The following is a 16,336-nucleotide window of genomic DNA, read 5'->3' as shown; positions in this document are numbered from 1 at the left end:
CCTTAATGGAACTTAAAATCTAATAGGGAAGATAGACACTGAACAACTATTATCATAAGCATGACACAGGTTGCAAAAAGGGAAGTACAAGATGCTATGGAGTGATAAACTGGGGGACTTCTTGGTTTTGAGAAGTAAGAAAGTAGGATTAGGAAAACTCTCCTCAAGAAATTAAGGTTTCGGGGCTTCCCTGGTGGCGCAGTGGTTGAGAGTCTGCCTGTCGATGCAGGGGACACAGGTTCGTGCCCTGGTCTGGGAAGATCCCACATGCCGCGGAGCGGCCAGGCCTGTGAACTGTGGCCACTGAGCCTGCGCGTCTGGAGCCTGTGCTCTGCAACGGGAAAGACCACAACAGTGACAGGCCCGCGTACCGCAAAAAAAAAAAAAAAAAAAGCAGTAGCTGAGCCAGTCACTCTTTTTTTTTTTTTTTTTAAATTAATTAATTAATTGTTTTGGGGGCTGCTTTGGGTCTTTGCTGCTGCACATGGGCTTTTCTCTAGTTGCGGAGAGTGGGGGCTACTCTTCGTTGCAGTGCGCGGGCTTCTCATTGTGGTGGCTTCTCTTGCTGTGGAGCATGGGCTCTAGACGCACAGGCTTCAGTAGTTGTGGCGCACAGGCTCAATAGTTGTGGCGCACAGGCTTAGTTGCTCTGCGGCATGTGGGATCTTCCTGGACCGGGGCTCGAACCCGTGTGCCCTGCATTGGCAGGCGGATTCTTAACCACTGCACCACCAGGGAAGCCCAAGCCAGTCACTCTTATAACCCACCAGGCACATCAACCAGCCATGAACTAGACTGACTTAAGATATAAATTTATAGCCTGTTTCACAGTGTGCAGGATGAGAACTAAGGAGCCCTAAATGGCTTTCATGCAGGAAGAGGGTAGAGTGTAGTGGCCGAGAGGGAAGCTTCATTGGTGAGAGCCAAGTGCTAAAAGCAGCTGCTTGTGACATTTCCGTCAGCAGTCCTCCCTCCTTCATTGTGTATGAGATACACATCAGATGTTCCGGTTTATGATTTCAGCTTCAGAGGACATACCCTTTGAGATCTAAGCTCATGTATCTCTCCCCGGCATGGTTCCTGTTCATTAACTGAACACTAAGCCCATCTGAGACTGATAACTAAATGCTGAGAATACTGGAACCCCTTTCTCCTACCTTCAAGGAGGTCTGGGATCTTGTGGAGTGGTTAAGTCTTAGGCCCAGGTGCCTAGTTGCTGTACTTGCTAGAAAGTGACAAAGCACAGGCTACCAAAAAGATTCTGTCCAGATGCCAGAACCATGTCAGACACAAGGTCACATACAGCTGCTGTCTTCTGTTTGTATCAGCCAGAGGACAGTGTATTCTGTTTCCTTTGGAAGACACAGTAGAGACTAACTCATGGAGGTCCCAGGTAAGCCCCACTTTATCCGTTAGGTAGACCAGACCTATGGAGGGAAAGTCTTTGCCTTTTCATATTTTGTACACCTCTCCAGGTAAATAAAGTAGAAAAAATTCTATTATTTACAGGGGAGATAACAGAGGAAAGCCCTTACAGGCTTTTACATCTTTGATTCAAGAGCACAGATCCTGATTTGACTGAGATGTCAGCAAATGAAATGATAAGTTTGCATACCACCTAAGAATCTCCAAAAATTTTAAAGTTCCTGATATTCTGATCATTTAAAAATATATTACTTTAGAGATTTCCATTAAGTATTGGTGTTGAAAAATGTTACTTGCTTCCAAAAATGCTGGGTCAGAGAATCACTCGGATTACTTCCCCAAATTATCTCATGCAACTATGAAAACCATTGTAAAGTAAACGCCAAAGGGTTTTCTTTATAAAGAACAAAAATTACATAATGATGACAATAATCTGTTCTGATCTAAATGACAGCAGTCTCTGAGCACCAAGGCTGCTTGCTTTATTGTTAGGAAGCCACATTTAAATGAGTTTTGTGTCAGAAATCTTTTCATAACAAGATATTAGACCCAATTTGGGTGACTTGAAAGATGGATTCTCTTTGAAAGGAGGGTGTTAAAGTGAGTAGTGAGGTGATATCAGGGCTTCTTAGTCCACGTTATTACCTCTTATAATCAGTCTGTGGCCTTGAGGAAGGTACCTGGGTGAAAAGGGAGGATGTGAGAGATATTTAAATCAGCATGATGAAGTTGTATTTATAGGTGTTGTTTCAAATGGGCTACTCTGAAGATAACTACAATGTATGGGTATTTTTTGGGGGTGGGGGAGGCAAATGCCAATTCAAAAACAGGAAGAAAAGCTACGTTACTATGTTATTTAAGATATAGTAAAATCCTAAAATTTTTCCATCTCTTTTCTCAGACTTAAAAGAACACAGTTGCCAACTATTACATTATACAATAAGTAGAAAGGAAGAAAGATGAGATAAAGATTCTAGGAATTAGAAAATCCAATTATTGTTTGGATTCTAAACACTATCTCTCTGCCCTTGGGTAAGTTTAGACTGTATTTTTTCATCTATAAAATAAAGGGAGTTGGATTAATTATTTCTAACTCATCCCCCAGTTTGAATAGTCTATGGTTTCATCTGACAGGCAAACTCTCCCCCTTTGTCATCCTTGTTGTGGTATATGGAATGCTCAGTCTTTTCCAGTTTAAAAAAAAAAAATCACTTACCACAGGTGCTTAAAACAAAATAGCTCTCTTAATACAAAGTGTATTCCCTTTTTTTTCAGGTAGTCATGGCACAACTTAAAAATTATAAAAAATATCCAAATAAAGATATAAAGAAAATAAATACCACCCTATAATCCCACCACTGAGTAACATTCTTAACATTTTGAGGTATAATCTTCTGTTACTTTTGTGTGCTTACTTTTCTTAAAAAATAAAATCGTGATGGATTTGTACTTAGTGTTTTGAAACCTTCATTCTTTAATAATACATCATAAATATTCCCCATATTTTTCTAAAGCATGATCGTTTTTCATGGCTACATTTGTAATCCAACATTTAGAAAAACCAGTTTAGAAAAATATTTATTTATTTATTTTGGCTGTGCCAGGTCTTAGTTGTGCACACAGGCTCCTAGTTGTGGCGTGCGAGATCTAGTTCCTTGACCAGGCATCAAACCCAGGGCGCCTGCATTGGGAGCATGGAGTCTTAACCACTGGACCACCAGGGAAGTCCCAAGAAAAACCACAGTTTAACTCACCTATTATCGTTAAACATCTAGGTTATGTATAGTCTTTATTATAAATAACACTGCACTGAAAAAACTTGTACAAGAATATATGATTATTTCCTAAGGATAAATTCTCATAACTAGAATTACTCCTGCTAGCAATGTATGAGAGTGCTCTCAAGATACCCTTGAGAGTTATAAAACTGGTTTTATAATTTAAATACATCTTTGTCAATAATGTGAAAAACTCTTACATAATTTATTTACTTTTTAATACAGCAGGTTTTTATTAGTTATCTGTTTTATACATATTAGTGTATATATGTCAATCCCAATCTCCCAGTTCATCCCACCCCCACCCCCGCTTTCCCCCCTTGGTCTGGACTTTATAATTCAGAGAAATCCCTGTCGATATCCATATCTGATTATTATTGAATACCTTTCTATATTTTGCTTTGGTCATTTGAATTTCTTTCTTTGATTAAATGTCTATTCCCATTATTTTGCCCATTTTCCCACTTACTCACTTTTCTTTTTGAGATATCCTCAAATGCCTCACTTTTCTTGATGGGGTAGAGTTTAGAAGGTGCCCTGCAGATTCAGGGAGATTCAGGTTTTTAAATTTTATTCATTTTTTATTAAAGTATAGTTGATTTACAATGTTGTGTTAGTTTCAGGTGTACAGACAAGTGATTCAGTTATATACACAAGTTAAGTCCCCTACATATGAACGAGTTCCATTCTGAGAGCACGCTTGTAAGTCCAATTTGTTCATAAGTCCAACAAAGTTAACCTAGGTACCCAACTAACACAATCAGCAATATAATACTGTACTGCAATAGGTTTATATTACTTTTAGCACAAATAATACATAAAAAACAAACACAAAAAATAAAGAAAACGTTTTTAATCTTACAGTACAGTATCTTGAAAAGTATAGTAGTACCAGCTACATCACTGCTGCTTTTAAGCTTGCTTCCAAACATCCTGGGCTTGAAATAAAGATACTGTACTCCTGTACTCTACATGGTACTGTACAGTAAAGTACACAAAAGCACAACTACTTGTAGAGAATGAACATGTGACAATGTATGCCAAACACATGAACCAACTTATGTGATTGGACATGGGAATGTACGTTCGCATCTTTGAAAGTTCACAACTTGAAGGTTCGTACATATGGGATTTACTGTATGTACACTTTTTCAGATTCTTTTCCATTATAGGTTATTATAAGATACTGAATATAGTTTCCTAAGCTATACAGCATCTTTCATTGCGGTGCACAGGCTCTTCGTTGTGCACAAGCTTCTCTCTAGTTGTGGTGCACAGGCTTAGTTGCCCTGCGCCATGTGGTATCTCAGTTCCCCGACCAGGGATCGAATCCATATCCCCTGCATTGGAAGGCAGATTCTTAACTACTGGACCACAAGGGAAGTCCCAATAATGAAATATTTTTAATTTTTTTAATTTTTTTTGTTTTTGGCTGTGTTGGGTCGTCGTTGCTGCTCATGGGCTTTCTCTAGTTGTGGTGAGCGGGGGCTACTCTTTGTTGTGGTGCATGGGCTCTCCTTGTGGTGGCTTATCTTGTTGCGGAGCATGGGCTCTGGGCGCGTGGGCTTCAGTAGCTGTGGCTCGCAGGCTCAGTAGTTGTGGTGCATGGGCTTAGTGGCTCCACGGCATGTGGGATCTTCCCGGACAGGGGCACAAACCCGCATCCCCTGCATTGGCAGGCGGACTCTCAACTACTGTACCACCAGGGAAGCCCTGAAATACTTTTAGTAAGATATTAAGACTTCATTAATTTTTTGCATTGAACATTAATAAATCTTAAACATCAGTAAGCCAATACTGGAAAAACTGGAGGAACACACATTGCAGGTATTCAATTTTTAAATGTACAACTTCCTAGACTGTATCAAAATTATGATGGCAGAAAAATTTACATTCAGATATTTGACAATTTGACTCATCAGATTATGTGGGTGGATTGGCTAGGTAAATAAAAAGGCAAAAACCTTGGAAGTCACTACCTTCGTTAGAACTTTCTAAAAAACAAAACAAAACAAAAAGCTTTCAGTGATCCTGACAAATGTGCTCACAAATGCTCTTTAGACCCCTTAGAAAAAACACTAAGCTAGAAACAGTGGAAACCCACAGAACCCCCTTGCTGGACTCTGACTTACTGGCTGAGCAGGTTATTATTGATAGCTGATCATTCAAAACAACAACCTGTAACATCATGTACAGAATCACAAAGCACATCTTCACATAGCTTATTGCCCTTTTACCTTTTTCTGAGCCTATACAGATTCTTTTCTGAGCATGTATGTATTATTATTCTCTTTCCTCGTTTTTTATTTTTGTTTTTTGTGTTTTTTTTGGTTGTTTCATGTGTATAACTATATTTACAATTTATTTTTTAGAAAAAGTAGAAGTTTGTGATAACTTTTAGATTCTGTAATAAACACTGTCCTATTGACTTAAGGAAATCATTTCACGGTCTTTTCTTTTTATTTATTTATTTTTTTTGCGGTACGCGGGCCTCTCACTGCTGTGAGCTCTCCCATTGCAGAGCACAGGCTCCGGACGCGCAGGCTCAGCGGCCATGGCTCACGGGCCCAGCCGCTCCGCGGCATGTGGGATCCTCCCGGACCGGGGCACGAACCCGTGTCCCCTGCATCGGCAGGCGGATTCTCAACCACTGCGCCACCAGGGAAGCCCCACGGTCTTTTCTGAAGCATCTTTTTACTAAAACTTTAATATTGAAATGTGCTGGTCATGATATTGAAATTAATCTAATGTACCCAAAGAGCAATAAATCTTATCCATTAGAAACTGTTAAGTGAAAAAAGGAGAGGTACAGAGTAGTATATACAGTATGCTACCATTATATATATATATGTATATACTTATATATACATAGAATATCTCTAGAAGCATTTAAAAGTAACATATTAATAAAAATGCTACTGGTAATATTCCCTTGTTTTTTTTTGTTGTTTTTTTTTTTTTGCAGTACGCAGGCCTCTCACTGCTGTGGTCTCTCCCGTTGTGGAGCACAGGCTCCGGACACGCAAGCTCAGCAGCCATGGCTCACAGGCCCAGGCGCTCCACGGCATGTGGGATCCTCCCGGACCGGGGCACGAACCCTCGTCCCCAGCATCGGCAGGCGGACTCTCAACCACTGCGCCACTAGGGAAGCCCATTCCTTTGTATTATTAAAATTTTGTTCCATGTACAGGAATTAACATATTTTTTTACAAATAATTTAATTATAAAAATCTTATTACACATAGTAGGTATTCAATAAACATGGAATGAATGAATAAATGGAAGAATTAAGTACAATGACTGAATGTCTTAAACATGCACTTGGATTACTAAAGCCTTGTGGAATCTGTAAGTATAGCAGTGGTATTGCTAAAATGGATGTGCCAAAACGGTAGCAAACTTTCTGTAAACACCTTCAGAAATGGCAGAAGTGTGGTACAGCTAGGAAAAGTGCTTTGGTTAATAGAACAACAACATTTTTATAATTGGTTCTAGGTTAATGCTTAAAAAATTCCTAAGTTGGGACTCCCCTGGTGGTGCAGTGGTTAAGAATCTGCCTGCCAATGCAAGGGACACGGGTTTGAGCCCTAGTCCAGGAAGATCCCACAAGCCAAGGAGCAACTAAGCCCGTGTACCACAACTACTGAGCCTGCACTCTAGAGCCCACAAGCCACAACTGGTGAGCCCACGTGCCACAACTACTGAAGTCTGCATGTGCTAGAGCCTGTGCTCCACAACAAGAGAAGGCACTGCAATGAGAGGCCTGCGCACCGCAACAGAGTAGCTCCCACTCACCACAGCTAGAGAAAGTCCATGAGCAGCAACAAAGACCCAACACAGCCAAAAATAAATAAATAAATAAATAAATAAATAATTCCTAAGTAAACAAAGCCAGATTATCTTCCATCCCCTAAATCTAAGGAAGAATTACTAATTGGCAAAAACACCTCTTGTTTTTGTCAGGTGTCAGGTCCCGGGACTTCTCTGGTGGTCTGGTGGCTAAGACTCAGCACTGCCAATGCAAGGGGCCTGGGTTCAATCCCTGGTCAGGGAACTAGATCCTGCATGCATGCCACAACTAAGAGTTCACATGCTGCAACTAAAGATCCCGCATGCTGCAACGAAGATCCCGCGTGCCACAACTAAGACATGGCACAGCCAAAATAAATATATACATATTTTTTTAAAAAAGGACCAAGCTTGTCTAATGGCAGTTTTATCAAACTTCTTCTCACTGCTAAACAGTGAAATTTCATAATTGCATGAAACTAAATGTCTTAAGAAGAGAAAGTCTGAATTGGAAGAAAAAACTAGTCATTTTGTTAGATTCTAAATTGAACCAATCCATTACTCTTTATTACATTACAAGGGATAAGGAACTTTCACATATATATATATGGCATATATTTGCTGACCTGGCCAATATTTTTCCGAAAAATTATGAAAGGTAGAGCAAACAAACTTCAAATCAACATTTTTACTGTATCTTTTACTTCAGTGAAGCTAATCAAGGATTTATACCAAGAGCAAAGTTACTTGAGGCTTTGTTTGCTGCTTTCTATGCTAAGATAAGCAAACAACTACCAGCTGTGTCCTCAGGTCAAGACTTGAGGGCAAGCATGGACCTAAAAAGTGATAGTTTATTGGAGTCAAAATAATAAAGAGAGACACTGGAATTCTAGTTATTCTTGTTGGGGAGGTGAAGGCTGAATTGTGGAATTTATTGCAGCACAGATTTTTAAAGAGTTTTGTCAGAAAAATAAAGACAATCAGATAAAAGTGGCTTTACATTAAGCAACTCTACATAAAATGCTTACAACAGTGCCTGGCACAGAGGCTGTGCTATATAAATGTTAGTTGTTATTTACCATCATTATTATGCTGACACCACTGAAATAATCAACCAAGTTGTATTAGCATATACATAGCTTTATATAAAGCAATCTGTATGAGACCAGGAGAAGAAACAGTCCCTGTTTTTAAGAAGTTTATAGCGATATGTTGGGAAGAAGAAAAGATAGAAAGTTAAATTGTTAAAGAAAAACATATTTAAGATTCTTTGAGGTAATGTCCTTTGCTAGTTCAGCTGGAGTCCTGCATCAAAGGTTGAGAGAAGTTCATAGCCTATTCTTTTTTTTTTTTTTCAACGTTTTTATCGGAGTATAATTGCTTTACAATGGTGTGTTAGTTTTTGCTTTATAACAAAGTGAATCAGTTATACATATACATATATCCCCATATCTCTTCCCTCTTGAGTCTCCCTCCTTCCCACTCTCCCTATCCCACCCTTCTAGCTGGTCACAAAGCACTGAGCTGATCTCCCTGTGCTATGCGACTGCTTCACATTAGCTATCTATTTTACATTTGGTAGTGTATATATGTCCATATATACACTACCACTCTCTCATTTTGTCCCAGCTTACCCTTCCCTCTCCCCGTGTCCTCAAGTCCATTCTCTAGTAGGTCTGCCTCTTTATTCCCGTCTTGCCCCTAGGTTCTTCAGAACCATTTTTTTTCTTTTTTTAGATTACATATATATGTGTTAGCATATGGTATTTGTTTCTCTCTTTCTGACTTACTTCACTTTGTATGACAGACTCTAGGTCCATACACCTCACAACAAATAACTCAATTTTGTTTCTTTTTATGGCTGAGAAATATTCCATTGTATATATGTGCCACATCTTCTTTATCCATTCATCTGTCAATGGACACTTAGGTTGCTTCCATGTCTTGCATAGCCTATTCTTTCTCAAATGAGTTTAAAACAGAGATCACTGATATAAACAGAAATTACACAGTAATAATTTATTGCTTTTCAAAAATTTTCATGTCATAAAACTTTTTTTTTAAACTAGCATCTATCTGGTCTTTTTTAAAATATAAATTTATTTATTAATTTTTAAACTTTTGGCTGCATTGGGTCTTTGTTGCTGCACACGGGCTTTCTCTAGTTGTGGCTAGTGGAGGCTACTCTTCATTGTGGTTCATGGGCTTCTCATTGTGGTGGCTTCTCTTGTGGAGCACAGGCTCTAGGAGCACAGGCTTCAGTGGTTGTGGCTTGTGGGCTCGAGAGCACAGGCTCAGTAGTTGTGGCACATGGGCTTAGTTGCTCCGCAGCATGTGGGATCTTCCTGGACCAGGGCTCATACTCATGTCCCCTGCATTGGCAGGCAGATTCTTAACCACTCTGCCTCCAGGGAAGTCCCTGTGTAATAAAACTTAACTGAATCAAACGCTATATGTATTTTGAATATAAGAATAAAAATTCCCAGGGAAGTCAGGTCCTTGAGTGGGGGCCTACAGAGTAATTTTTTTTTTTTTCCTGATAAGGATAGAATGCCAAGAGGGAGAGGCCAGGAGGAAGGCTGCTAGAGACCTGGATATGAGGGAATGTCTTTAGGCTTCATCCATGTTTGCCTCCATTTCTGAACCTTTTACCTTTTGATAACTTCCAGTCTAAAAGACAAAGGGAGGAGGGATAAAAGGAACTGTACTATAGCTGTATTGGATAATCAAGAGGTGGAAAATGTTCTTCAGTGAGTTAAAATTATCTTGCAATCTCTTTGAAAAGAAGCCAAAATCTTTTTGAAGAGGAAGTCCCAATTTCTAGTAGAGACTGTCCTAGAAAGGTTAACTTTACAAGTTAACAGAAAGTCATACCAAATGCTAACATAGAATTTAAATGTCCCTCCAATACATAGATAGAAAATTCTTGGGGAATTAGGCCTTTTTAATCTACCTTAAAAACATTACCTTTCCTTCTCTCTCCCCAGCTTTCCCCCCGCATGTGAAAATAAAGGAGAAACTTAATTTGCTTTGCTGACCTGAGGAAAAGCTTTCTATATGAAAAATGTATAAATTAGATCATAAAATGTTTATATGGCTATCTAATACTCTTAAGATATTTTCTGAATTCTATGACTTTTGCATTCTTGTTAGCTGACAACACATTAGAAGTTTGGAATGCCTGAATTTTTTTTAAAAAAAATTTATTTATTCATTTATGACTGTGTTGGGTCTTCGTTTCTGTGCGAGGGCTTTCTCCAGTTGTGGCAAGCGGGGGCCACTCTTCATCGCGGTGTGTGGGCCTCTCACTATCGCGGCCTCTCTTGTTGCGGAGCACAGGCTCCAGACGTGCAGGCTCAGTAGTTGTGGCTCACGGGCCTAGTTGCTCCACGGCATGTGGGATATTCCCAGAACAGGGCTCGAACCCGTGTCCCCTGCATTAGCAGGCAGACTCTCAACCACTGCGCCACCAGGGAATCCCCTGGAAAGCCTGAATTTTAAAGTACAAAGACTGCATCCATTTTTGCTTGAAGTCCTTAAAACTTCAGGAGATCCACTAACAGCCTAGAAGTGCCCTTCCCTTGGATTGGCAAGGCTTATGAATATGTAATGTTATAGAGTGAGCAAGATATGGAATTTAATTATCAAGCCAAAGCTTTTTCCAAAATAATCATGTGCCTATGGGAAGGAAATAGGAAATGAAACACACTACATTTAATTTGGATTTGGAGGTGGCCTTCCTAAGCAATTTATTAAAGTGTAAACAGTAATTATGTAGAAAGAACCTGGTGAATAAGTATGATAATTATGAAACTTATTAATTCACATTAATTAGTGGGGCAGCTAAACTGGATTACAAAGAGGTTTGAATTATATAACAGAATTACTAAAACTACTCCCTTGTTAGTCTGTCTGCTTCTCATTTCATCTCCATGTTATTCTGTATACAGTTCACCTGGTACACGGAGGAAGTGCTTTCTCTGAAGAAACAGCATGTAAGGCTAAGGCTCAGGGTTGGGACTATAAAACAGCCATCTATTTCCTGCCTCTTATCCTCCTCATCCCCATCCCTCTCTATGACCTCAGAGTTTTAGATAAATGAAAATCGTCCAGCATTTAGGAGCACAAGCTATGAGACCTAGGTTTAAATCTCAGCCTTTTAGTAATTATAAGCTAAAAAATACCCACTGTATGACTAAGCATAAGAATAGCTTAATAACATACCTATAAGTTTGGGGGAATGGGATGGGATTTTCCTAGATTCTTGGTGGAAGGTCTTTGTTAAGAAGCATGGTTGCAGCAACAAGGAACTCCTCCAGTAAGTCCTGGTGTCCATACCTCACTCATCCCATTGGATTCTGTAGTGGGCTTGGTAATCAACATAGCCTGCATTATATATTCCCATGTTATGGTTGAAGCATATTTGGGCTGTGTTTCATGCATGATGTGGTCTCACCTGGGTTGGTAAATGCAATGACTAGCAAACCAGAGGGGATACATATGAAGTTGGAAGGCTCCAAGATTAATTTATCTTTTCATTGGCAACAGCAGTAAAAAACCCATTATTTCATTATTATTGTTTTGGCCTGATGCAACATGAAAGGCATACCTAATCTTCTACATGGATGGTTGCCCTGATGTTTGTTGACTGTTTGCAGTTTACGGCTTTGTGCTTCCTGTAGTTGCTGGCATGTAACTTCTCCAGATTCTGGTTCCTGGTGATGTGGCTATGGCAAGCATACATGAGACAAATCAATGAGGGAGTGGTGAAAAACAAAACACAACAAAGCTGCAGTAGAATGGTATATTCTGACCTTGCTAAGAGTTACTATGCTTCTGGTTTTGGGGCACTGAATAGACCAGGTATCCCGGAGGTAGGTATCATAGAATAAAGGATATTCTGCTACAAGATATTTCAGTTTCTTTTTTGCTACTAGATTAGAAATGATAAACAGTAAGAGGCATTATGTAGATCTAGAAGACTTAAAGAGGGCTCTCCCAAAGCAGGATAAAATTAAAGCCCTCAGTCTGACACCATGAGTTTGAGACACTAGGGACAAAATAACTTGTCTTTAGGCAGTTGGTTTGGAGTCTGGGGCTGGAGGGCTGTCCATTGCAAATGATGAAGCAGGCCATTTCAGTTACTGTGGCCATGGTGACCAAAATGGAACCATGGGCCTGGAATGGGAGAAAACCGTGGGTGAAATTGTAAGGCAATCCACAGGGTCTCAAACTTGAATCCTGATGTGCCAAAGGTCGTAATGGAAGGAGAATCTCGTCATAGGGAGGGGACTGCCAAATCTTGTTACTAAGACCTTTGTTTTGAGACTAAGATTTTCCTTGAAGATCTTTCATAAGTCACCACTGACACCATGGGGAGGACCTGGGGGCCAGGAAGGAGCACTCCCCTTTTTGCCTGCTTCTTAAATCCTTCAGCAGAGACCAATCTGGAACAGATGAGCCTGCTGCAATATTTGTTCGCCCTACTCCCCATCTGCCTACCCGTTCCTCACTTTCTAACCCTCCCACAATTTCCTGTCATTGTTTTCCCCTTTATATTGATTACATATAAAGTGCTAGTAATTTAAAGAATTCTATTTTCTTTTGAATTATTGAATAATGTATTATGCAGAAATGTCGAGCAAACTTGTACTGTTAGTGTTACATGGGAAAGTGCTTCATTTGAAACGTGTGAACTTGGATGCCTAGATGGATAGATTAAACTTGACTGAAGTTCAAGGATAAGTAGAGTGATGCATCAATAAGCAGACTAACAAAACATGAATATTTACCTTCATTTTTGGGTCTCCAGGAAAACCTCTTTGCCTGGTTCCTACTAGGCAGCTCTGTGGCAGAGGCCATTTCTCCAGAATCAGTGAGGAGGGCCCTCAACATTTCTTACCTCCTCTAAGTCCAAACCCTAAGAAAGTAAATCCAGAAGTGCCATCTTGCCTGTTTCATGTTGCAAGTATTCCTGTGTGAGAATTATCTTCTTCTTTGAATGATCGATGATGAGAATATTTACCTTATTTAGGGAAATCTTTACACCCTACCCAGAGGGGTATGGCCTTATTCTATGACCACAAAAAATAAGGCTGTCAGGGTAAAATACAATAGGCATGACATCTGAACTCATGATTTGTGCAAAAGGAAAGCAGGTGGAGAGACGCTTCACTCTATTAATACACAGCTCAGAAGTGAGGCTGACAGCCCTGGACCTCACCTGGGCACAGGTGTCACAGGTGCTGTATGGTGCAGGGCACTGTGGCAGATTCAGGGTTCTCAGAGGTCACCACAGATCGATTTCTGTGCTTTATCCAAGCCTCATCTTGTACACCAGTGCAGCAGTATCAAGGTCCAGTTAGAACACCCAGGCCTGACTCCCCAAGTGGATACATAAAGTTAGTCATTATGATCTAAGAGGCTTCCTTCGCTGCATGCAACCCTCTTCCGAGTCACACCAGGTTTGAGGTACAGCTGTTCAAGGAGTTCCAACTGCCTGCTGCTGCTGTTGGGTGAGGGCCATAAGGTCCAAGTTCTCATGCTGAAAGATCTCACAGCGTGGAATGTGGGTGCCAGGACACCCAGAACTTCCTGGAATACAGGTGATCTTAAAATTTAGCTGTTGAAAAAGATATCCCAACATCTCCACCCCAACTTAGCTGCCCAGAGGTTCACAACTACCCTGATTCAGAAAAGGAGGAGGTAGTTCCTTTTGAACTCTCTAGTTTCAAAGGCAGCTTCCATGGCCAAGAGTTTTGTTTTGGTTTTTTTGGCTGCATTGGGTCTTCGTTGCTGCACGCAGGCTTTCTCTAGTTGCGGTGAGCGGGGGCTACTCTTTGTTGTGATGCGCGGGCTTCTCATTGTGGTGGTTTCTCTTGTTGCGGAGCACGGGCTCTAGGCACACGGGCTCAGTAGTTGTGGCTTGCGGGCTCTAGAGCGCAGGCTCAGTAGTTGTGGCACACAGGCTTAGTTGCTCCGTGGCATGTGGGATCTTCCCGAACCAGGGCTCGAACCCATGTCCCCCGCATTGGCAGATGGATTCTTAACCACTGCGTCACCAGGGAAGCCCTGGCCAACAGTTTTTGTAATGACTGTTTAGCTTTACCAGGGGTAGAAGCAACCTAGAACATGGTCTTCCTAGGATGGCCTTCAAAGTCTATTGATTAGTCTCCTATGGTATTATCAGTTACAAATGACAATTTCTACTCATTTTCATACTGAAAACTAAATAATGACTACTTCCTGTTAATTACAGACAATGCTGATTATGTGACTTTGGGCCGGTTACTTAACATCTCTGTATCTGTCTGTAAGATAGGGATTATACTAGTACCTAGTGCAGAGACTTCCCTGGTGGTCCAGTGGCTAAGACTCTGCACTCCCAATGCAGGCGGCCTGGGTTTGATCCCTGGTCAGGGAACCAGATCCCCCATGCCGCAACTAAAGATCCTGCATGCTGCAACTAAAATATCCCATGTGCCACAACTAAGACCTGGCACAGCCAAATAAATATTTTTTAAAATAATTAAAAAAAATAGTACCTAGTCCATAGCATTTTTATGAGGAGTCAATGAGTTAATATGTGTAAAAAGCTTAGATCGATGCCTGGCATATACTAAATAGTCCCTAAATCTTAGCCATCATCAATTTATTGTTATTGTTATTCCCCCACCCTCAGCCCACCTGCCTAGAATACTAAACACAGGAAGAGAAGGAAGAAGGAAGGAAGAAAGGAAGAGACAGGAGAGAGGAAAAAAAGAAGGGGTGAGCTCAGGGTTAGCCAGGGTCAAGGAAGTAGACGGGCTGGCAAATATGTAGGACCATGCCTAAAAGGAATGCTTGCTAGGATAGGTCCTAAACAGTGATGTAGGTTACAAACAGCATAGGCCAAAACTAGCCTGTGCTGGCAGAGACAAGAAGCAGGAGACAAAAGCCATATCAGACCACTGAATGGAATAAGGGTATGGGAACTGGACTGCCATAAGGAGAGCCTTATGCAGTTTGGCTGAAAACAAACTGAATTAGAGGATAAATAGGTCAAAAAGGAATATTCTTGTCACTTGTTCCCCATATGGACTGTTCTGAAAATTTCATTTTCCACATTCCCAATTAAATTGCTATAAATGTTAAATGGGGGGAATGTTCTTAATCTATTAAGTATTATTGTGTTTTAAAAGAATCCTTTCCTGCTATTTCCTACGTCACAGAAATGATGGAATAACTGGGGGAATGTAAATGAAGTATGCAGTTGAATTCCAGAGAAAATACACGGTAATTTTATTATTCTCCTTTTCCAGATAAAGCACTTGAGTAACTTTCTCAACTTGAATACTAACTAGCTGTTATGAACTTTCAAATTTTGCATCTGCTTGTCTCATCTCATTACTAATTTCTGAAGTTGTAACTCTTACCTTGAAATCTTCAGAAGTTTTGCTCACTTGCTAACAAGCTTGCAGTCTATCAGCCTTTAAAACAGAAAAGTGTACCTAGAAAATTTTGTGATGAAGCCAAAAGCCACTAGAGAGTACCATACCTTCTCTGATTTTGAAAGACCCCATGATGAAATGCTTTTATCTTATCTTCTGAGTATGCCATTTATTAGATGGGTGGCCTTAGAAAAGTCTTTTAGCTTCCCTAGACCTTAATTTCGCTTTCTGTAAAATGTAGGGGGTTATGCTAGATGATCTTCAACCTCCTCTCAGCTCTAAATTTCTGATCTTATGCTTACTAGTTTACCTCTTCAGTGCCTCATGGATTAATCAGGAAGAAAACCTGGCAAAAAAGCAAAAATTTTACCTGTGTCATTTCATTATTTTTGCCAGCTCACCCATGCCGTTTCTACTTTTTCAGCTAAGAACCCTGGAGTTGCTTTTTTTTTTTTTTTTTTTTTACTTTGTTTCCTTTATTTATTTTTTGGCCACGCAGCACGTGGGACCTTCACTCCCCAACCAGGGATCGAACCTGTGTCCCCTGCATTGGAAGTGCGGAGTCTTAACCACTGGACAGCCAGGGAAGTCCCACCTTGGGGATACTTCTGATCTTTGCCTCTTAAACACTTTATGGACAAATTATACCAATATTAATTCATAAACATTTGTAGAGCAAGTTTCACTGCTTTTGTGAATACTATCTTATTTGACTCACAACAGCTCAGGCTGGTAGATATTACCTTCAACTTATCTGGTAAGAAAACTGAGACCAGAATAGGTCAGTGAATTAACTGCCGAAAGTAACAGGGATAATAAGTTATGGGAACAAGTCTGATTCCAAAACCTATGTTCTTTTCACAACACTACAGATCCTACTAGGAGCAGATCCAGATTTTATGGGGCTTGAGGTAT

At 40.3% G+C, this 16,336-nt stretch overlaps 1 long non-coding RNA gene across 1 annotated transcript; it reads left to right on the top strand.

Annotated features, from left to right (window-relative positions):
* Positions 1 to 1,337: 1,337 nt before the first annotated feature.
* Positions 1,338 to 16,051, top strand: LOC131754974 (uncharacterized). Its single transcript, XR_009335378.2, has 4 exons — positions 1,338 to 1,393; positions 2,327 to 2,457; positions 15,203 to 15,266; positions 15,921 to 16,051. It is a non-coding gene; the product is annotated as an uncharacterized lncRNA (long non-coding RNA).
* Positions 16,052 to 16,336: the final 285 nt, after the last annotated feature.

Source organism: Kogia breviceps, chromosome 1 (genome assembly GCF_026419965.1).
Source record: "Kogia breviceps isolate mKogBre1 chromosome 1, mKogBre1 haplotype 1, whole genome shotgun sequence".
Lineage (NCBI taxonomy): Eukaryota > Metazoa > Chordata > Mammalia > Artiodactyla > Physeteridae > Kogia > Kogia breviceps.
The sequence above is the reverse complement of the archived record's forward strand: the minus strand, read 5'-3'. Positions and strand labels throughout refer to the sequence as shown.